Genomic DNA, 24,669 nt, shown 5'->3' with positions numbered 1-24,669 from the left:
TTCCCTTCTCGCTTTTTCACCTTTTTTATTCAATACATTTTTTCCATTTTCTCTTCGTCTCTCTCTGTTTTCTTTTTCCAATGTTGACTTTTTAATTATCAAACTCCTATCACTCTCTTTTTCTCCGTTTTGGAACAAGAGTATTGTATCTGCTAGTTTTCTTTTCGTCATATTCTAAGATAGTAGCTATATGTATTTTTCTACAAATATTATATTTTATAACAAATTTGTAATAACTTCTATAACGTTTATAAATGTACGCAAGTAATTAAAGCTAAGATACTTCCTTTAAGGGAATAAGAATCTATGTCTGCTTTATATGTTTCACAGAGAAGTAGCGTTTGTAATAAAGTTAATTAATTCCAATTTTAAATCATATTTCTAACACGTTATTTAGCAAATCATGTCATAAAATCTTCATCAACGGCCAGACTCTCAAATTACTCTAACATTTAGGCGTTTATTACATTAATTAATTTCGTTCGATCCACCAACTGATTCTAAATTATTTAAGGGGGCATTGTTTTAATGGCTACTCAAATTTCATCGCCCCAAGCATGGTCTGATTTACGCTATACATACTCGTGGTATCCGATCACTACGATGCACAGACCCCCTAGCAGTTTCCTAGAATTTAATCGGCGCTATTATACTGACAGTTAATCTTGTTGAATTGTATCCTGTTCTGCTCGTAAATGTGTAATGTTATGATAGTTGACTCTATGAAGATTCCCAGATTTAATCGTAAAGAAGAAAACCATGATATTCAGAGACGTAAACGACCCCTCACGATGTTTTGCAAAAGAAATGGTAGATTATTATATTATCATACATTAAATCTGCTTACTCATGGAAATTACATGAAAATTTTCGACTTTTATTGCCGTGGAAGTGAAAACTAATTGATTACGGTTATAATAATTATGATTAACAGTTAAATAAAAAGAGCAAGAGAATAAGATGAAATATGTGCCATATAGAATTAACTGTTACATAATATATACATTCTACAATGTCATGCTTTCACTACGATGCCATGCTATACTACGATGCCATGCTATACTACGATGCCATACTATACTACGATGCCATACTTCTTACTACTATGTCAAATATTTATTACCTACAACTTACCTACTTACTTAGATTACAACTTCAAAGTAGCCTAACTTCCTATAAATCACGCCTACGTAAAAATCTAAATATTTGCTTACGCTATTCACGTAATAATCTAAATGTACAAGAATAAAGGGAAAGGGAAGGAATATTGTAGGGAGTATGAGCCACAAAAGGCTCTGAAAGAAATTCAATCTGCGAAAGGTTAGTAAAATTCTATAAAATATGTATAATTACTTCCTGATTGATAAAGGCCAAATATTATTTCCTAATATTTAGCTTCTTTCTTTTGTTCACCTCCTATATTTCTCTCATTCTTTTGAGCCTTTGGCATACATATTTAAGAATTTCTGGAGTTTCTTCTTGCACATAAAATTTCACACATTCTTGTACGGAACAAAATGAATTTTAATTCATATTTTAAATTCTACTGACGTTTATAATGCTTTGAAGTACTTGAGCCTATTTGCGTGCCACCTCTATGAAAAAGATATAAGTTACGAAGTTGCAATACATGACGAATTCACATAATATAGTAAAATAATTTGAATTCTATATGTGAATGTTATGATCCCTATCGAAATAAGTTAAAGCTATTGTTATTAAAATTTCTATGTTTCAAACTGTCTACATGGAGCTATCTTTAAATTATCAAGAACTCTATATCGCGAATTACATTGAAACAATAAAATAATTCCTTACAAATTTCTTTGAAATAAGAGAATGATTTCATATATCCGAAATAGAACAATGATTAATTTAATCGTATTTGCTTTCATCTTAGTATTCCAAATAATTACGAAATTATCTATTATGAAATATGTATCAAATATATTTCAAAATAAATATAAATTGTATATCAAATGTTACCCATGCTCGAATAAAAAGACAATAGAATTGCTCATGTACAGCTGTCTTAGTTAAAATAAATTAAACATTACCAAATTTCCATGAAGACTCGTCGGATCCATCATTAATCGTCGTTGCGTCATAAAGTATTTATTAAAAAATCTCTTCTTCTCAAGATACAATTAGCCAATTATATTCCTATAGTGTGCTCATCGGTTTTACATTACACTGGCACACGCAACACTTTGCAGATGAGCCTTTTTCATAATGGCTGCTTTTAAACTACACCATCGTGACTTCCTAGCATTTGCCGTAATTGTTCCTTTGGATTGGATATCATAACGGTTCCACCATCCAGCTGCTTTTAAATTAAATTGTTTTATGCAATTCTTCTAAATTTAAATGTATATTTAATACGTCATATTTTACATAAGTTATATATGTATTTTACATATATAATATAGTAATATACGTAATTATATACATATATATATATTTGGATTTTGCATCTACCATATTTTTATTATATATATTTATACAATGAATTTTTAATTATGTTTCATAGTATGTGTAACAATATATTCTAATGTTTGGAATCCTATTGATGTTTGCATTGCCTCTGTTAAACTTAATTTTCTCGAATTAAAAATGTTATCACATGTACTATTTTTCTTTTAAAGACTTCATTTATATTAATGATTACATTCAGCTTTTCGTTATAACTACTGAGATCAAATTATGAGAATGCAACGCAACTTACGCAGGTTGCGTTAATAGTCTCATTGTAATTTCTAATGGAGTGTTTTTGTATGAATGCTCAACGATATCCCGGAATTTTCGAGACTCCTAGCAGTTGAGCAATTTTGTTAGAAGGGAAACTTTAAGATGGCGTATCAGGTAAAATTTCATAACAGTTTCCATTGGGTCGGAATATTGCGAACGAACATTGTGCGAAACAGGTTGCGTTGAAAATCGTGCACAGGATTAATATGGATAAATCCAATGAGAATTTCTTTAGTTTTTGTGTCACTTCGTAAGTACAGTCCTTGTTATTGTTGTGAAAATTGTATATGGCGGAAACAAAATAGTTCGATATGACTTCTTTTAATATTTGGATTTAAGCGTTTTTAATAAATACATTCTTGTTCTTGTGATCTACAATGACAACATTTTAGTAACAAGTTAGTAATACTATTAACTGAACTAACTAAACTCAATTATTGCATAAAGAGCTCAGATTATAGAAATCTCTATGTAAAAATATTATAAACGATCGGATATTTCAGAAACCATCAAATTTATTTCTTACATTCTGGTCTAGACATACATAAGTAAATAAAAAATTATTCAAACTCTATTTATACAATTAATTAAATTATTAATAGCTGGAATTCTTAAACGCTAAAGGACACCACAGAGTGGAAACTAAACAAAACATATCGCAGTTCTCAATCACGTTTCCTATTCGCGACCTCAACACACCTTATCGCGTAACAAGTTTACTCTTATCGCAATCAGTATTTCCAGACATTTGAGCGGATCTCCTTTTACTTCCGCGCGTTTTATCTTCCACGAGGGCGCGCCGGGGATGACGTGACAAGAATGTTGAACATGACCCGTCGAGTTACATCGACTTTGTGTCGGTTCGACCGGTTTTATTGATCTTAAAGTATTTCTCCAACGTGGAAAAGGAAAAAAAAAACAGGAGCGCAACCATAACCGTAACTAATGTAAGCTTCTTTCGGGGCTTGCGGAGAACTCTTTGCTGTAAAGTTTCCGCACGGCAGGCGCAGCCGCGAAAAGTTTCTGCTACGGTGTGCATTTGCACTCGGGTGTTTCTTGAATTTGAATATCGCTATGGGCACCGTTTCTCCCCCACGTGAATTTATCTCGTGAATTATCTCTCTCAAGTGTGCTCACGCTCACTCAGCCGCATTCAAACGCGTACACGCAGTGCGATTCATTCGAGTAGAATCCCGAAAGAATCCGCCTGAAGAGATTGAAACCCGTAATTACGATCAGCCGTGTCAATTTACGAATAATTATAATTACAATAACGATGTACAAGATAATAGCACGAGAACTATTGTTGAAACAACCAAATGATCAGTGTACACTAATTACTTTCACAGTGGCGCAACTAGCTTCTAATATGTAGCAAAACAAGCAATTATTAATAAAAAAAATCTATAATTGTAGATACTTTGATGTGAACAAAAGTTGATGTTGAACTTCGTTAAAAACATTTATACTAAAGACTACCTCCCCAAATGCTAAATTTATATTTCCAACAACTTTCGTGGCATTTTATTAAAATAAGAAAATTCATGTTTTATGCGACGTGCTTTTTATTTCACCTTAATAAAAAAATTTACATTTATTTTTTTAAATCCAAAGTACATCCAAAAGTATCTACATACATAACATAATATGATAAGTAAATGGTATTGCGCGTGTCGTGTTTATGGTATCAGAGGTGAAATACGGATTTCATTCGGTGCTCTGAATTGAATGCTCAGTTAATGGAACGATACGATTGAATTGGTCGCCGCTATTGTTTGAATTTTACTCAGATGTCAATGAACGAATTGATATGTAAATGAGCTTCTCCGACTCCCGTCGCTTCTCTTCGTATTATTCTTTTCGTGCAGCCCCGTTGGATTATCAAGACTCATCGTGGTGTATTCGCTGGTACAATCATTCAACGATATTTATTGCCTTGGCGTCGTCGTCGAGATAGGAAAGTTTATGCTGTCGTTTTATCGACGATCACCACGATCGTTGATATCAATTCCACGCATCACGATTTTTCGCTAAGATCGCGCGTATCTTGCTTACAAGTTCGATACTTAAATCTGCATCTCATGAAATATCAACGAAGAATTGGACATTGAATTTGCTTAATGCTAATACCGATGCACTAATGATCTATATTTGCAAGTTTGCAGACTCGTGTTAAGTAGAAGATAAACAGCCTTTCCTGTTTCACATATTTTTAGAATAAAGGAATTACATGATGGAAATACTTTGCAAATGTGTCTTCTACAATTACTTAATATAAATTTTACCAACAACTTTCAGTAGAAGGAAGTCTATTAATTTTCCTTACATATATAAAAATTTGGTAGTGCGATAGAAAGGAGATACAAATAAGTATTATATATTTTTGACATTTATAAGGCATTAATACCTTCCTGTGGCCGTTCGATACTCCATTGTCGATGGCTATTCTCGACCCCTTTTTTATCCATCGATAAAAATGCTATCCCTGTCCCGAAAAGCAGCTTACGCGGAGAAAAAGGGAAACCGCGGGATTGAAAACCTTACCGCGCATCGTATCGTTTATTTGGAAGGTCCACTACACGTAAGCAAGTGGCACGCTGAGATAAAGTTTAAATCACTGGAGTAATAAAAATGAATACGGGGACAATATATCTCGCCATGAAGTCTTTCTTTTCCCTGTGCCAGACCGCTAGCCCATACAACTATGCATTGTCTGTCAAAGATTCGTTCATACACGTAATTTTTATCGTCATCCGTTTCCTTACGAAATTGATACTTCTAGATACGATCTCGAATAGTCTTAAAAGTTTCTCATACTTGCGTATTTTATTTCTTTTTTCAATATATTTTCCGAATTCTGATAAAGTCAGTTCTTTTATTATTTATTTATTTATTTTCACTGATAATCGATTTTACAAACGAGTCATGCAGTAAAATAATAGGATAAGATAACAAGTAATTCATACTTAAAAAGAACATACATATATTGTACAAGTATGTGTACTTTTCCAAGAAATGACCGTATTTAACAGAAACACCATTTTTAGAAATATTATAAATATTTCTGTATAGTTTTGTTACATGTTATTATTTTTGTTATTTCTTTTCTTTCATTCCAAACGAAGAAAGAGGTAACAGACTGTCGAAGGAAACTCCAGAGGCAAAAATTATGTTGCAAATTATATTGGAGAATAAATTAAATTTTCTTTATAACCCAAAAATAATACATGTAAGAATAATACAGCTTTAATACACGTATATGTATAGGGAAAGGCAAAAGAGCACAGCTGAGGCAATATTTCATAGTAACCACGTTCGTTCACTGACCTACTCTACGCATCAGCTTTCAAAAGTATTCAAACTGGCCGAACAAGCAACAGTTCTCTCCACAATCCCGATCATTCATACCCCTTCTCCGTCTTTTCTTCCCTCTTCGTTCCTCTGCATGGCTCCTTGACAGTCCCGGGCGACAACAGTGTGGCAAATTAAATTAAATCCGCCTACAGGGCAACGCGATCGATAGATTTTCATTTGGCGTGGAGCGTTTTCGATTGGAGCGAGCAGGACAAAACGTGGGAAGAGAGGAGAGAAGGCTGCAACGACGCCGTAGAGACGAAAAAGAGAAGGAAAGAACAAGGGCGAAGTGAAAATATTGCCTCGCGGCCCTTCCGTCCCCATCGGTCTCTCTGACAATCGTCACCCTCTCTTGCGGGTGCCACCCATCCACCCACTCTCTCTCTCTCTCTCTCTCTCTCTTCGCTTCTCTTCTCTTCTTGATTCTCTTTCGCCGCCGGTTGCATTTTCAAAGATTAATCTCCCGATTTATTCACCAAGCACGCAGCTAGTCGTGAATTTTTTCTACACCCGGTATCATAGCAATAGCGTGTAATAAGCGAACCAGATGCCACGCTGAAACGAGATTCGGTCAACGAATTATGTATTTATTGTGCGAAGATAAGGTGGAAAAGCGAGAATCATGGACATTGTGTTTATTGTATTACTTAAATATCAGTTAATATTATCAGTTAAACGATATTCTTGTAGGTGTATGTGTTTATTTATTGCAATTTTGGTATTCAGTCGTCGAGATAAACTAGTGGATGTTCAGACGATGAAAGTGAAACGTAATGTGGTAAAGATGTTGATTGGACATTTATTAATAGATAAGTAGTACTCGTGATATTTAGCGGACGCAGTTTCAATTTCTTTAGATAAGTTCATGAAAATATAACTTTGTATAAATAGTCTATTATACATAGTCCAGCATCAAAATATTCTAATCAAATTCCGATTCGTTTAATTGTCTATATGTTTGAGAGAAATTTTCGTTACCATATGTGCCTTTCTCACCGATTTCTATCAATTAATGGAAATATTCCTAAAGGGAGATTTTGAATTATTGCTCGATGTTTATGAAATAAAAGCTGCCGATTTAAGTGGAATAGGAAAATACACTTCAGAGACAATTATACGATCTATCAATAACGCAGAGAATATTGAGCGAATTTTACAAAAAGAATATGTACCTGGAAAGTCGAGAAGAACTCAATAAGATTCGCAATAAGTGGGCTCACAAGAAATTGAAAGAAAGGAATATAGACTATAAGGACGTTATTAGTTTCAAATGTTAATTGAAGTTATCGATTTATTACTGAAGGAGGCAACAGAATAATTAATGCATGAAACCTTTGTGATAATAACCAATCGCTCGATATATTAAAAGGCAAAAACGGCCAATAAACGCGACCAGCTTGATTATGAAAGCATTTGAGAGAAGACTTCTATTTGATTGAATTTTAGCAATAAGTGGACAGAGCCATGTTTTCTACTTATAAGCGGCGAACTATCCATACCGATCAATGAGGTTAAGTGTCTGCATGGGTTTATTTCGAGCAGTTTCGATAGTAAAGTACGCCGCACACTCCATCAGCCGAATAGTATTACGAGCGCTATTGCTACTAACCACTCGTTATTTCCCTATCGATCGGTTCTAAGCTTTATTTCGGCGCGCGTGTACGACTAAATTATAATTCCGGCGGGCTATTACAATGCAGGCAGTCCTAGTTTCACGATGGCATCGCTTGAAAATTTACTACCTATTTCTTCGTGCAATAAAGAGAATGTTAGAATATCTTTTTTCCAATCTCGATATAAAGTTATTTTACAGTATGTTTATTATACATTATATACCATCGAACAAATTACAATTATAATCATTGTATATTATTTTCTTGCATAATTCGACTCGCGTAATTATTAACATCCTTGGATGTATCGACGTTAAAAATTAATAAGAACGAGCATAGAGATTGAAGTCGATACACCAGCGACTACATCATCACAGGTTTCATATAGAACCTAAAGATTTTTTTAAAAAAGTTAATTTAGGATTCTGTTTTCTCGAAAGACTTTATGATTCAGAATTTATTCAAAGAAAGCAATAAAACAAAATGAATCTTGCTTTAGTAACTAAGAGTAAAGTGAGAAAATCAACAGATACGAACTCTTCATATTCTTCGCGTGTGGTCTTCAAGTCAAATAAACATATAATACGATTATGTGGTAAAAGCGATATTAGTTAAGGTAACTTCACTAATCTGAAGGTTTTATATCGTTTCTTTCTTAATCGAAGAGTCACAATCAATATTATGTTTACATTTAACGTTTATGATAATCCAGCGATTGAGATTTGTCATGCTTGATTACCCTTGCAATGTAGCAATATCCATTCGTGAAAGCAGCTTGATATCGGAGCCAATTTTCTCTATCGAATACAATAATAGATCTGAAAGGATCTTTTTATCAGATCTGCTTCGAGCGAACATATCGAGAGGGATATTATACGTGTACACCTCTCAGCTTGTAAAATTAAATTACGCAGGTCGTTTCGCGTTTGTGGCTCATATTGGAAGAAGAGGGAAATTTTCTCCTTCTACGTTCAACGCCTTGCACATAACGTTATTCACCTCACAATTTTGTTTCAGGTTATTCGACAGCGGTTCGATGCAGAAGTTCAAGATTCTTTTCCACGATATCGAGGTAAAGGTGGCAGCATATAAATGTAAACTCGCAAGTAACCTGGAAGTTACACGGAGTTTGCAATAAGAAACTCGCTCCCTTGCTTACTTGCGCTGCGTTACGCTGCATTTAGTTCTATGGATTTACGAAAAATTACTTTCGAAATTAGTTCTTATAAATTGCAAGATATCCTTCGAGTGTAAATTCGAAAAGAAAATCCTTCTCCGGGAGAAATTCTGTCAGGACAGTTTTACATTTTACATTCTTTAATTCTTGTAGAATATATTCATATTCGATTGATAAATAGGCTAATTATTAACTGTTTTATAATTTGTGACTTCTTTATACATTTCGAGATCAGTTCCAAACTTTAGCAATATCACCATAATAATTGTGCCTTATGGCAATGTTAACGATATTTCAAAAAGTTTCGTATAACACACATAATATGTTCGTAAAAGTTTTCTATGATAATTGTTCAAGTACTCTCATAGGTTACTATATAATACAATTAGGGTAACATTAACGGATCATGCCAGTTAAAGCTTAAATTCATTTTCAGATATCTAATCTTGATCGAAGAGAAATTAGATCAAAAATAAGGAAAGACTTGATTTCTCAAACGGGTATTCGGGAACGATGAAATTGGACAATAAAGCTGGTTCCTGGAGTTAAACAAAACGTATCTGTTAAACGGAATACTGTTACGAAATCTGCTCGCCAAACAAGGGCACTGCCGTACTTCCGAATGACATCGTAGTCTGTTCTCTGTGTAACGGATTCCCGGACTCGAGATTGTCAATCGAAACAGGACTTTCGACATGCTTGTTACCACGTGACTTAAGCGTGTTCTAAGACATGCCGAGTGGAGGCAGGGAGATGAGGAGGGAGTTGGAAACTTTGAATCTTGCAAACAGCCTCGAGGACTTGTTCGCCACCCTCGTGAAGACTAATAAAGCTACGAACTGCGAATACGGACGGTAAATGGCGGGATTGCTAGATAAGAAGTGGTCACCACCCATTAAAATTATCCGGTTACTTACGAGAATGAAACTAAACTAAATATGGAAATAATTAAAAACAGCTTAAAGTGTACCATTGGTCGCAAAAATTTACACACACACTCGACGAATTTTACGTATCCGATTTATCAGAAGAAATTAAAAATGTAGTTTGTACAACATTATTTAGAGTTGTACGCAAAATGATCTTGCTCGATATATTACGGTATTTCTAAAAAGAATAAAAATATAAAGCATTTATGAACAAAGATCATGCTCGGAAAGAACGAAACTTTTGGTTTTATCGATGTCAAGAATATTGCGGGCCGTGGGCTGTTATTCTTATTAGGACTTCCAACGTGTTAATATTAAATCTACTTGTTTCGTGAATTCATGTAAGTATAACGAAGATATTTACACTTTTACGAAATTGTATTCTTTTATTTCTTACGTTCTTCGTTCGATACGTATAATATTGTGTCATCTTTTATTTATTTTTTCATGTACCATGATTACTTGGACACCATATACGTACGAACGTTTTAGTAGCTAGGATCAAGACGCGTTCAAACAAATGAGGGAGGCATTTGAAATCCTTACAGCGAGAAAGCAATTAAATTGGCGCCCCGCTGCTCTCTTCTTTCGTGGAATCAGCCGGTGAGAAAGCGGTAAAATTCGATTATTACCGAGCTTAATGGCGCGGCTTAAACATCTTTAGTTCATCTTTGCCAATGTCCATCGCGATTTTCGGCTTCACACTCGAATGCTTGGCAATTTTGTGATCGTCAACGACTCGAATGGAACGGTAGTTTTCACTGCCACGCATTTGCGACGAGTTCCTTTTAAAAGGTACGTAGATTTATCCCAAGCCTTTTTTCTTGGCTTAAGAATTTTCATGGAATTCAGGATGAAAAGACATTGTTCTTTGAAAGCGTTTAAAAGGGTTTTATTTTCTTCTTATTTTAGTCTTTGTGTTTGGCTTTATTACCATTGCTTTGTTCAGGATGTTCATATTTTGTGCTGTTTTTATTCAAAGTAGTAGTTGTAATGGACCGGATTATACTTCTATTTTTAAATTAAATTTTTATTTAAATTCGGAAAACTATATCATATCACATATTCTCTACTCCAGAGATCATTTAAAGTTTCGCAAATTTTAATTTCATTGTGTCTGAATCCAACGAATTTATAGTTTCCATGGAGCAACTGGAGTAGAAAAATCTCTTTATGTTCGATATATAAAGGGAAGGGCAAGAATAATCGATAACTTTATTCCTCTGCCACTATACGATTTTGAGGAGAAATAAAAAACGTCTAGTGGGCGATATAAAGGCAATAAAATTAATTTTTATATATAGCTCCATAATATGTTATGCGTTTCAGCATATTGCCATTTTTAATATCTGTGCTAATGACATATTATAGTTTTTAGAATGGTATTTGCGTTTATAAAATTATTAGTATATTTGAGGAAGCCTGTAATGAATAATAGGAACAGAACTAAAAGGGATTGGAAATAACAATATGTTAGCGTCGACTCTTCTATAGAGATGATGTCAAGGTCGACGCATCGCGCGGTGTCGAATCCATCTCCAAGCCGGAACCATAAATGTGTCATCGTGGTTTAGGATCGATCTCGATAGCGGCTTTCAATGGCGATACTCTGAAGGACTGTTGCGGTTCTAATTCGTGGATGTTACAGCTATAGTTTCGGGGTGCCGACTGTCAACAAGAAGATCAAGAGGATCAACGCTCTCTGTTGTTCCACGCGCCGCGCCGCCGATGACTTGGGGACACTCGGGCTCACGGTGAAGAGGGATAAGATTTTTCTAGAAGGATCTGATCATGGAACGCTGGCAAGCTGATAAATCCTCTGACAACAGAACTGACAATGAGTGAAAAACCTCAGCACTTACCTCACAATCTTCACGAGATTCCCATCGTCCAAGATGGATATATCGTCGAATTTCGAGATACGTATTATTTAACAAGTAGAAGATAGAAATTAGTCAATTAAACAATGATGATAGGATACGTAGAAATTGAATTGAAATCTGTGAAATTATTTATTAAGTTTTGTAGTTAAGAATTAAATTTTATCAACAATGAAATAATTAATTTAATGTTCGTGGACAAAAAAAAAGGATTGATATTTAATGAGAAATCTAATATACTTCAATACGTACGTACATACGTTCACATGAAAAATTTCTCACAAAATCGATCCATAAATAGATGCATTATTTCATATCACAATTTTATACAAACGAATAAATAATTTCACAATTAAAAAATAATAGTTGATATAAAACACGAAGTAGTATTGACCGACTTTTATGTTTAGTCTGTAATTAACACAGGTTTTTTTCACAGCGCAACCAGACAATCTTATGATAATTACGTACGATTCTATAATGAACGCGACGCAACGTCTGGATCGACTGGATTCAACGAAAGCAGCCTGAATCCTGAGACTTCCTAAACTTATTACGCTTCCTTGACGTTGAAAATAAACGATGAAGAAGAGCGGCAGACGGTAAAAACCGGGGAATTTTTGTAAAACAAGTGGCTGCAACTCAGCTTGACGCCGCACCGTGGAAACCGACTTCGAGGTTGCATTAAGAGCTCCGCGGTAAAGTGTACTGTCAATAATTTAGGAACCCTCCGATGAGGTTTTCTTTTCAAGCCAGCTACCGTACAGCAGAGACCAATAGAATGGTAATAAGATAAAGAAAATGGGACGGAGGTAAAAATTTTTGTTGTTTAATGTAATTTAAAGAGGCAGAAATCCATATGGAAATCAGAAGTAGTAATACCTTTTTGCTGTTTTAACGAAGTAATTTTGAAATCATTCTTGATTAAGCAGCCGCTTTATTATTAAAATACATAGAATTAAAACATGTTATATATTTCTTTTTTCTAAAGTGGTTAATAAATTATTTCATACAGTACAATGTAAAATACTAATCGCAAATAAAATAAAATGTTTGTTTTTCGTGACAAACTTTTTTTTTTATTCATTTGTTTATGCGAACAGGAAATAAGATATCTTTTGGCATACAGAGTAAATGTAAGGAATACTAAATACTTAAGGCCAGCAACGTATATCAGGTCTGTAAGTATGAAACCGGAATTTGCCTATAGATGGCTTTTTGGCGTGGCATCCACCAATTGCCAGACAGGTGGGAAAAATGTATAGTTAGCCTTGGGCAATACTTCGAATAAAATATTTTTAATCATTTTCATACAATAAACGTGTATTTTCTATACAAAAATTCCGGTTTCATATTTACATACCCGGTAAATGATATTACTATGTTCTGAAATTACTAGCATGCACTCTATTTTAGTTTTATTAGAAACTTTTTATAGGTACTCGATTATTGATTGATTGGATATGAGAAGGATGATGTGAAAGTACGGAAGTTACAGATATATGATTGATCGGTGACAGGCTGTCGAAGACAGTTTGTAAAAATAGAATGTGCTAATAAAATCGAATGGATGTCAAGTGTTTTTTTAGCTCTGGGTCGAGCTTGTTCTGCGCTTGAATGCTAATAAACTTCACATTACTCAATCTGCCATTGACGTGCTGAACAAGTATCACATCATATCTACTTCTATGTTCATCAAATAAAACTACGTCAATAGCACTCAAAAGGTTATCAGTAACATGAAATACAAGTTATTTATACAAGTACAAAATCAATGGATTGCAGTTCTAAGTAGTTCAATCACGTTCTTATAGCCGTGTAAGCAAAAACAGGCATACATCTTATTGATTCATTGACAACTTGATTCATTGATTCATTGAGAATTTAATTTTCGCACGCTCGATATTGTTCAGAGAAAGAATAACAAATAATCAAAAGTAGTAAACACAGCACGCACAGGAACGATATGGATCTCTGTTTCAGTGAAATCGTCGTGCTCTGTAATTGTTTTATTACGAATAATATTTATCGGAACTCTGTGGTAAAACCCCATCTTGTACCGCGGATGTGTCTACTGGCTACATGCGGTACAAATGCCCATGAGGTTCCGGATGGGGTTCGTTTTCCCAAAGCTACCTAACCGCCAATGCAATCTCGTATCTCACGATGTAACATTCACCCTTACCACCATCGAATTTAGTTTAGGCAGGTTAACGAGTACGTATTTTCCACTCGCCACCCTGTTCTTCAGTTGACTACAATTACTCTTAATATCCGATACTGTATGATTATTCTTACAATTATTACACCGTATAATAACTTTAACAATCATTATTGTATAATAACTTTCTCAATTATTGCATTTCACAGTTACTATATCGTAGTAGAATAATGAAACAACGAGACATCGCTCAATCGTCTTCATATATAATAGAATGCATTAATTCCCCAATTAAATTTCGTAGCATTTTATGTTAACAAGAACAACTTCGTACGTAGTATACGAAAATTTTTGTGGGTTAACATACATCTATTAAATACTAAACTTTTAAACTTTTTCGTGAATCGTATAAATTCGGATAATAACATCCTATATTCAGTTCCTTTTCACTTAAATAACAGTGACCCAAGAATAAAAATATTTCCAAAGTCTAGAAGGATACTCGCGGCAAGAAGCGCCGCAGAACATCGAAACTGCCACTTCTGTCCGGAAAGCAATTCATGCTTTCGTTCATTCTTATCTCTATCCCATTCGAAAATTTCATTTCCCTCCAGAGGCGATTTCTGTCCATTGTAATTCAAGAGAACTGCAAGTTTACGCCTCGGTCCGATTTAATTGCCATCGCCGTGGCTGTTTCTATTGGCATCGAGACGATCGTAGAAAGAACGTTCCAAGTTCTGTTATTGCAGTTTCGAGTTTCTACGCGAATCTTCCCTGCTTTTTTGAGTTCATTCGGGATATTCGCTTGTGGCAAGCAGGGACCAATGAAATCCAGCCATTTCGAGGCGACCAGTCGGCGGCTGATCTTAAAGCTGCTACGCCAAATATTTGCAACCGGATCGAACGTTGGTTGCCCATCCGACTGAGTTTCCGTCGAATAAATTCGAATGGCCACGAGGGTAAGAGTCGTGGGGGACACGATGCTCGTATACAAGGATTATTCAAATTTCCGGCAACCCGTTCCCGTGGAAAACTGTCGAGACGTCCCGTGACCGAAGGGATTTGCTCGAAAATATAAAATAACACCATCCAAGCAACGATTCAAAGAGATTTCCTAAGACAATGGCCTCTATTCAGAACTCGCTTAGGATGCAGAAAGATGTTTTCCTGGTCTGTTTGTTCTTCGTCCGGGACAAGTCCTCGGGCTTGTCCTTTCCTGGTACGGACGTTTTTAAGGGAATCGTTCAGGCCGAAAGTACAGCGTGGTACTAATATGAACACGTGCTGGCAGTGACTACTAGAATTGTAGAAATAATGATGGATAGAGCATACTCGAAAGCACTTGGGAATAGAGAATGTAGCTTGTCGAGTGATGGAAAGAAATATCGAAGCATTTCTGTATTATTTAGAAAAATTGCATGTAAAGACTACGCAAAAATAATTAGGTTCTGTTCATTTTTGTATCACTTGGTGGGTAAAATAGAATATATACACGTATACAGTATAATTTAATGCTGTATATATTTATTAATAATTTATCATAATTCATTATTTAATGTTACACAATTTAATGTGTATAACAGTGAACTTAATCGAGGAATTGCGGAGTGTATGAATAACTGTATATGTTTCTACGTGGTTTATAACCCGTTTCATCTGTTAACTGAAAGTAATTAGTGTTGTACTAATGTTGCGAAATATGTGGAAAGCATAATTTATCAAGACCTTCCGTACGAATTGTGCCGTACTCCGCGAGTTTCGTAAGCGTTAAGAGCGAAACACAAGCTTGTATCTCTTTCGTGCCATATAAATACTAAATAGCGTCAAGGAAAAGTGATGTATTCTGCGAAATAAACGATCGGAAACTTAAAAATAAAATGTAAATAAATTGTCAGGAATTTACAATATTTATTAACGATACATAATAGAAATGTGAAATGTTATAAATCGTATTAGTAACATCAGCAGCATTTGTTACAAATATTCCTATATCGATCGCAACGCCGTTTTTACAGAATCTTGACGCTAACGCAATATCACAAAATAAGAACCATAATTGCCAAGCATTTATGTTCCATTTCGTCGTTTTAACCATTGTCGAACTCCCATTTTTGTAAAAGCAAGCGAAACTCGATAAAAACAAAAACAAGAGAGCAAAAAAGAACGGGTCTACAGCCTCTCTGTGCGCTTTTACGCGACCGTACACCTTCGTGCATCTCGCTTTTCTGAAATATTACCGTCCACGCAAGCTCCACACCCGCCTCCGCTTTTAACAGCACCTCGACTGTGACACGGTTTGTATCTTGATACGATAGTCTAGGCCAGTTAGGACGGTTCCTCACGTAAACCTGTCGCAAACCGTTGGCAACCGGTCTCGACAAGCTACTGCATTTTGTAGGTCAACGCCGGTTCCACCGTGAGGGTGGTTGACAGTTTCTGAACGGGAGAGGGAGAAGTAGGGGATGAGCGGCAAAGGGTGAGATAGTCGAGAGTCGACGCTGGTTGTACGTGTCGCGAACAATAGCCCCGAGGGTACACGGCAACCTGATGTCACTTCCTGCGTCGGTGAAACTGCCCTAATTGTCCCCAACTGTACTCACAACGGCCACCTTCACCTCTATCCTCTCTCACCATCGAGCGTTGAGAATCGTTCTGTTACTTTGTCCACGTTATACTTTCATTCAGATAGTTTGCAATAGAAGTAAGAAGAGAAAACGGAAGCATGTAAAGACATAAAGGTGGAGGAACATTTTATTCGTGTGAGGCAGACGCGTGTGTTGGATGATTGGTTGCAACTAGTATTTTTGCTTTGATCGTTAGATCGCAGTAAAATCTCTGTAGAGTGCTGTATTATATTTGTAGTAGAGTAAAACTTTTTCCTTTCTTATAAGCAGTTCTCTGTTTCGGGAACATTTACGAACGAACCATTTAAAAATGAACAGATTAAAATGGCTTCTTTAATTGAGATACTAATGGATTTTGGTTTGAGTCAAGTAACCGACAAGAGAGGAATAATTTTATATAGAACAGGCTGTATACGTTCATATGTTATGTATGAACTTGTTTTGAGAAATTTGATGAAAAATCTGACAACGTAAATTTATAATATTATTCCCAACTATGGTTGAAACGAAGTTTATATCTAGCGCTCGTCATAGGCTCAACTCATTTTAACTTAGCACTCACTCCCACATTAGACAATGAAACAGTCAAGTCTCCTCTCTGTTACGTCGTAGCTGATAAATGCTTTTGAGATAACAAGGAGCCTAATCAGGGAAGGACAATAGGGGTGGCCTATCTTGCGTGGAAGCGAATTTTGCTGCCGTTTCATGCCATAATACGATATTCATGAGCCGATTATGACAGCACGTAGCCGTATAAGTAGGGCGCGCTGATGAGTTATTAACTTCCATAATTTAACAGACGAGCGTGCGACGATAGAGTGAGAGAAGAGAGGGGGGGATACCGTGATGCATTGTCAGTAGTCCTGAGCACGTCGATTACGGATTAGCATCTACGATTCCCTCACAGAAGATTCGTAATTGCTTTGCCAGGGTTTCAACCAGCCTTTGCCCCGACTTTTCATTAGGGATTCAATTATAATTTGCCCGATTGTTACTGGAAATCTCGAACACGCTGGTGATAGAGAACGTCGTCAACGGCGGCTCTCGAAATATAAGAGATTTGAAGTAATTAAATCTACTCTTTGCCGGCACACAATTCGATCAGAAATTTCCTTTCATTTGTTTTGTTACGATTGACCGAAATTCTTTTGCGGATCCTATCAGGGTGAATTAAAATTCATTTGGTTGTAGTACTCATCGTTCGTTCCTTTTTTCTAGAATAAAAGATATAAATATTCTTTTCCACTGGATACATTTGATTGTTCGATAAGCTCATAGTGAAATTTAATTAAGTACCCATAAGCGAGATTTCCTTTTCCCAAATTCCTTTTCACTCTAACAACGTACAATTAATTAATGTAATTTAATTTGACACTAGTGAATTAAATATAAAATTTACATTTGCTTTTCCGAATCCCTATAGCAATATTTTACTTATTTACGTATATACACATTGAAATATAGTAAACTTTTTTAAACGATTTCGGCATTGCCCATTCTTCGTAATCTAACTAATAATGCATATGTTAACAAATTTTCAGAAATAGAGGCGAAAGAAGTATACATATAAGAGGGAGAAGCATTATACTAGTAATACGCAAGTAGTAGCAGCCTATCATTAGTCAGACTGAAGATAACAGGCACTCCTCAAACTTGGTACGTATAATTATCGTTCTAGGAACTTCTAAAGAGTCATCTATTTCAATCGATAGTTTGAAAGTGCGATCACATTTACTAACAATACTGTATAACAATTTAGAGCATAATAATTTTAAAGTTTTCCTTATTTTCAATCGCATTCCGCTGAGCCAAGTGTCAGCGGACCTCGACACGTGCGACACGTGTCGATTCACGTCTTTAAAATGACCTATCCATCGTTTCGTATGTTTCCATTGAACCTGCGGAGAGATTAAAGGTCCCTTTTTACACCTCGCATCTAAAGATGGGATCACGATCGTCCCTAGGAAAACGGTGTATCTAAATTTGAGGGAGTCGCTCCGACGTTATTACATCGTCAATATCGAACTTATGTACGAACGTGTCCTTGAAACCTTCGTACATAAAGCAGATCTCTTCGAGTATCGTATCAGGATACACGTAACGGCTTAATGCCGCCGTCAACTTTTATCACGTTCGTTGCAACAATAAGTCTCCTGAGCGTGCAGAGAAAACGAAAGCTCGTTACACTCTTTGCTTAACTTAATTATGGTCGCTTCGTTTGTGGATGAAGCTTAATTTTTGGGGGTAAAAATAAGTCGCGATGTTAAAAATGTTTCGTAGACGAAAAAATAAAATATTGAAATTATAATTGCGGATGTTTTTATGAATATTTGTATTTGTGGGAAAGAGAAATGTATAAGAGAATATAGGATGTTCATAATATGCAAAAATACGTGAAATTTTGAAAGTAAGGTACCATTTATCTACTCTTTATACTATACATAAAACAAATTCTCTATAGTGTATTTTTTTTGTGATTACTATATTTCTTTGTTATTTTTCATATGCAAGCATTATTGAGATATAATGTAGCTTTAAATGTTACAGATATCGGATAATTTTATAAATGGATAAAATTTGATTAGTTTACAATGTTGGTTCTTCAAGCTTTTTATAATTAAACTGAAATTCTTTCCCTTCAAAATACAAATTAATTAACTTAAAGCTTGGATTTTTATTTTTCAATCTTTCTATAATTTGATTAAAATTCGTTAAATTGATAAAATTTGTTTATTTTACAATTTGGATTTCTTCAAGCTTCCCATGATTCAACTGAAATTTTCTGTTTTCGTAAAGATTCAATTCAAGTCGGTTATTATCTGAATTTCGATCTTAATAAAAGTTAATTAAAGTGCCCATTGGCAGAGAGTTTACAACCCATTGGGTACAGTCTTTGCAGATTGCACGATGCTGTTGGAATAGAACCGGAGTACATGCACGTGTAAAAAAATCATTTAGAAAAACCGTTATTTAATTAAAGGAATTTTTCAAATATTAATATGTATAGCGAATTGAATTTTTAAAAATAGAGGATATATATATGTATATGCATTTTAAGTTGAAAATAGTTAATTTTCGTTACAATGTTAAGACAGGATATTTTTTATCTATTTATTAATAACAATACATGAAATGAAAATACATTTCCGAACCTTTTAAAATAATATATTTTAAAGGTTAAAGTTTAATATAAACTATTCACAAAAAAGATGTACAATTAAATATGTCGATGGGCTAAAAATATTGCACTCGAAGCTGCATTATTCTCGTCGATATTACGAAAACTAAGCACTTAACATCGAATACCTTCGAGTAGCGCTGAAGTGATATGCGATGCTCGCGTACCGATATTAATAGAAACCCATTAACTCAATCGTATTTCACGGGCTTGTTAAAGTGAAGCATGATCAACGTTAACGATAAAATTTCACGATCGTCTCGAGAGGCTTGTTTGTACGCAATTTTCTTCGAAACTTATCGCTGATACAACTTCAAATACGTGTAAGCCAAGATACGTATTGAAATACAGTAGTTCACAAGAGTGTTTGAACTGTTGTAGAAATCTTTCATGAATATATTATGCGTGCTGCTTACAAGTTTCTGAAACTTTTTGAAATTATATCAGCACCGCTTTAAGGCACAATAATTATGATTATACATGTAGATATGATTTCAAATCAGTCTGGAAATGTGTATAGTAGCTACAAGATTATAATCGCAAATATACATTTGTTATTAATCAAAAATTATATAACAAGAATGATCGTACTATTGGTTTTCTATAGCAAGTATTGCAGATATTTTTGTAAATCTTTCTATACCCTCGAGTGTATTGATCAAATTGTGCATTCGAGGTTTTTGTTCCACTTTTCTCCAGGGAATGTTGCATGCTCTTTCTCACTGCGTTACTTTTTTCCATCTCGTATGGAAGATATTGAATCTAGCAGGATTCGTGTCTACGCATTCGCTGAGATGAAAAATGGCGAACGAAGAAAAGAAGCAACGTTCCTTGTCTTATGACAGGAAAATGTTTTGATTCCACGACGTCGACAGATTTGTCTTCTTCTATTAGTTGTTGAGATGTGGGCAAATAACTTTAAGACCGGGCGAACGATACGCGAGTCTCAACCACTTATACGTCCTCGCGGTATAAAGATATTGCTCCTGGGCGTTTAAATTTTTCAAGTCGCGTCTGTCGGGTTAGAAGCGAACGAATAATATTATTTGCGGATTTGATACAAGAAGAGAATACGTTGCTGAGTTGTTTGGAGAGTTTGTAGCATTTTTGATAGCCACGAGTACTGCAAATTGACAGGATATTTATTTTAAATATCTTATAACATTACGTGATTTGTTGTTTTATTACAAGTATTAAAATGAATAGAATTTGTTTTCCTTTCTTCTGTATAATGCACGTTAATTATCTGATACGTATTATCGTTTGTAATATCAATATTATTATATAAAGCTCCATTTAATAGATTAAAATTTATCAGCTATTCTTCACGCGCTTGGCAAAAGACCAACATATCAATTTAAACAATTTCAAAATTAAACCTCTTCATGCGAATTTCAATTCTGCTAGACTGTACGTGCGTATCGCGCATAAAATCGTGTGACGCGATAAAAGAAAAGCGCAGCAGGAGATATGAAATGAACTGCAACATCATCGTAATGCAATTTATTCCACTGTCGCTATTTCTAAATGAAAAGGAAAAAGAAAAAAGTAATTTAGCTAGTTTCACGAGACATTCGTATTTATTAGAAAATCAAAGGATAACAGAGCGAAAAAGGGAAAAGAAGATAAAGCGGATCATTCGTATACTGCAGGTTCCATTTCCATTTACAGTAATCAAACGTGCCAAAAGGACGTAATCGTTCGACTATCTCACCGTGTCCACGCCTACCAAACTTCTTTTCATTCTTCCACATTGAATAGTTATCTGTGTTGTAATCTTCTGTTTCCCTTTCTTCGATCCTTCTCTTTTTACATTTGACTAATTTCGATCGGTCCTGCTCGCTTTATCAGCAAACTTATTTGATCAACGAATCGACAGTAACTACGAATATTATCCCATCGATATCCATCGTTGGAACTGCTTTCGAATTTAAATAAATCGAGACTTTGCTAAAGCCGTGAATAAGAGAAGGAATACAAGAGATTCGTCGAAAGTTTGCTAAAGTAGGTTCCGCTGTGAATATTCTATTTGACCGTTGCGTGACTACTTCGATTAAAGTTAGTTGTAATTAAATAGGAGCGTTAAAAGTAGCTTACAAAGTGTGCAGTGATGAAATGTAATAAGATTCAAATTAATTACCTTTGGTGTCGCTAAATGTGATTGAATAGCAAGATTTTACCAGCTATGACATTTTTTCCGTGATACACGAAACATAATTACAAACATGGTAATTCTGTTCATCCTTTTTATTCTATCCATATAAATTACACACCTTTAATCAAATTTATTTGCTTCTAATTCATTAACTACCTTCGATGGTAGCAGTGAAAATGAACGCGAATTACATCTTATATTATCTAAAATATATTTCCTAACTCTATTTTATTTCTGCATGGATTAAATTATACCATCGATTTATTTCTATCAGCTTTTAATTTCGTAAATATAGAAATTCGTCACAGAACTCACTGACCATTTTCGCATTCTAAATTCATCACTAGCAAACGTAACAGCGTTGCGGCTCAGATTTTACAAGCGTAATAACTTGGATAAAAGCGATTTAATTACACGTTATTCTCGTACCGGTTTGAGAGATAAAAGTGGCAGTGTTTGGTCGATCGAGTCGATCTTCGTCGAGCTGGAAAACAAAATCCCTAGCGAATACGGAGCAACCCAGCCGGAGACCGAACCAGCTCCCGCTTGGAAAATTGATGAAAAGTGAGATTTGACACAAGCACTTCGCGCTAAGCGGATAACTGGACTGCTCTCATCTTCCACTATTTTCGCGTTTGCATCCCGAATTCCGGCTTAAATTATTGCGTGTACCTAGTTACCATCTCCGTCAAGGGCACATACATTCGACCCTCTAAGCTTTCAATTACCAAACCTGAATGCGACTTCGCATTGCGATTGCGTGTGTCGCTGCGAAATCTCTTTCTTTCTCCCTCTGTCGCTATTATCTCTTTCTTTTACACCGCCAGCCTCTTCTCTGTCTCCTGGAGGACGCAGCGAAACATGGGCGAAGTAAATTGGAGGATGGTAATCGTACTCGCGCAGTTTTCCCTAATTCAGCAACCCTTCTTCGTGCCATCTCTCTCCCATCTCTTGGTCCCATCCGGGTGCAACGTACGGCCAGAGCGCGAAATAATGAATGGCTACCAAGTTTCCACGGCTCTGAGTTCTGCGGATATCGTTCCCTACTCGCTCGTTTTGTCCACCTCTCGTCCACCTTCCGCTCGTACCGAATATTCAACCGAGACTTCTGAATTGCGCGCGCCCGTTTTAAATCCCTTTGTTACGCCGCCACGTTATACATACTGATGACGCGAATTAGAAGTGTACCAATGCCAACGGGTTATCCATAAACGGAAGTGAAGTGTTGCTGGGTTTGCGTCGCGCGTGAACACGCGGAATTATTTCATCGCCGTGGAAAAGGTCAATACACGGCGATTTGGCCTTACTTTTTAATACTACGATTTTATTAGGATATTAATAAACATCGTTAGTAAGAAAACTAATTCACGAACCAGTAATTTTTACAAATAGATACAATCGGCTAGTTAAAATTATGATTCCTCGTTTATAGCAATAAAAGTTACGATTCAACGTGCTTTCGATGTTTATAACCTATAAATTTCTTTCCCACTTTAATATACCACACGCATGCTGTTAAAAATCAAAAGGTATGATGAAAGTAGTAAGAAGAAGAACATAAGACAAGAATACGAGCAATTTGTGTTTGATTTAATAAAACGAGCAGTAGTTGCCCCTTCCCCATTTCTTTAAATATCGTCCTCGCCACCCGGTCGTTCGGTGAATCTTATTACGGGCTGCAAGCTCCACTACTACTGTCCAGCTTTTTCTCATTTGGAATATGCATTCGAGACTTCTGAATTGCGTCACTTTAAATCCCTTTGTTCCACGACTACGTTATACATACTGATGATAAGAGGTGAGCGTTGTGCGCAACGTGCGAGTATACGTACGAATATGCTGGGCCAAGCCGCGAACAAAGTAGAAACTTTTATTTTCTCTTGCTATGCTAAGAACGAGGAACAACCAAAGGCAAAGAGGGAGCAAAAACGTCTTTTCCAGTGAAAATAACTCTTAACGAGCTTCCAAGGTTTCTCATTACAGAAGAAAATAACAGAAAATATTGTACGAACGTTTATTGTAATCATTATTTATGTAACGATTATTTGTATATTAATTAATAATTAAGGACCAAGCAATGAACTAACGAGAAATAACGAGACTTTGTATATTTTTGTCATTATTTTCAATTCTCTACATTGTATGTATTCTGTATATTTTTCAGATTAAAATTTCCCACGATTATGTTAAACATTCGCGGTATAGATATAATCGGAAGTGTCTAAAAAAGATACAGTAGACAAACAAATGAATTTAATTAATCCGGCACGTCGTTTGTTGCTTGCTCCTCTTCTAAATTTGAGAAAGTAACGAGTCACGAGAGTCCGTAAACTTTTAATAATAAACAATGTAAGTAGCAAAATTAACAGAAGTTTTTGTATCTATCGAAGATTTTCACATCTGACATTTACATTGTTTACCATTCCAACTTCTCAATTAAAAGAAAAAAGAAGGCATCTTGTCTATCGCCTATACATAATATTATCTTATAAAACAAACTGTAAAGTAGACTATGTTGTTGGAACTAGCGAACGTCTTTGACATCTTCGATGTTCGCGTACAAGTAATTTCATTTCGTGTATATCAATTTTCACTCTGGCTAGCCCTAAATCGTCGAGGCGAAAGGAAAGAAGCTGGAGATTAATTCCAGGGCAAAGTTTGAACGGACGATAACCTCCGATAACATTGGGTCACCTTTCTCACCGCGTAACAGAACTTTGATACGGAAACGGTCGGATAACGGCGAGAAAAGGGAGAAGAAGAGGGTTAGAGAGAAGTGGAGGCCGCGTTCAGAAACTCGAGAAACGCGAGCCGAGCAACTATAACTTAGCCTCAGCCAGGGTTAATCGT

General features: G+C 35.5%; 1 long non-coding RNA gene across 1 annotated transcript; it reads left to right on the top strand.

Moving 5' to 3' along the window:
• The first annotated feature begins 8,730 nt into the window (after positions 1-8,730).
• Positions 8,731-11,900, top strand: LOC125385197. The gene is made up of 4 exons (XR_007224222.1): positions 8,731-8,787; positions 9,329-10,162; positions 10,314-10,616; positions 11,470-11,900. It is a non-coding gene; the product is annotated as an uncharacterized LOC125385197 (long non-coding RNA).
• Positions 11,901-24,669: the final 12,769 nt, after the last annotated feature.

Source organism: Bombus terrestris, chromosome 5 (assembly GCF_910591885.1).
Source record: "Bombus terrestris chromosome 5, iyBomTerr1.2, whole genome shotgun sequence".
NCBI classification, from domain to species: Eukaryota; Metazoa; Arthropoda; class Insecta; order Hymenoptera; family Apidae; genus Bombus; species Bombus terrestris.
This window is presented reverse-complemented; position numbering and strand designations above follow the sequence as displayed.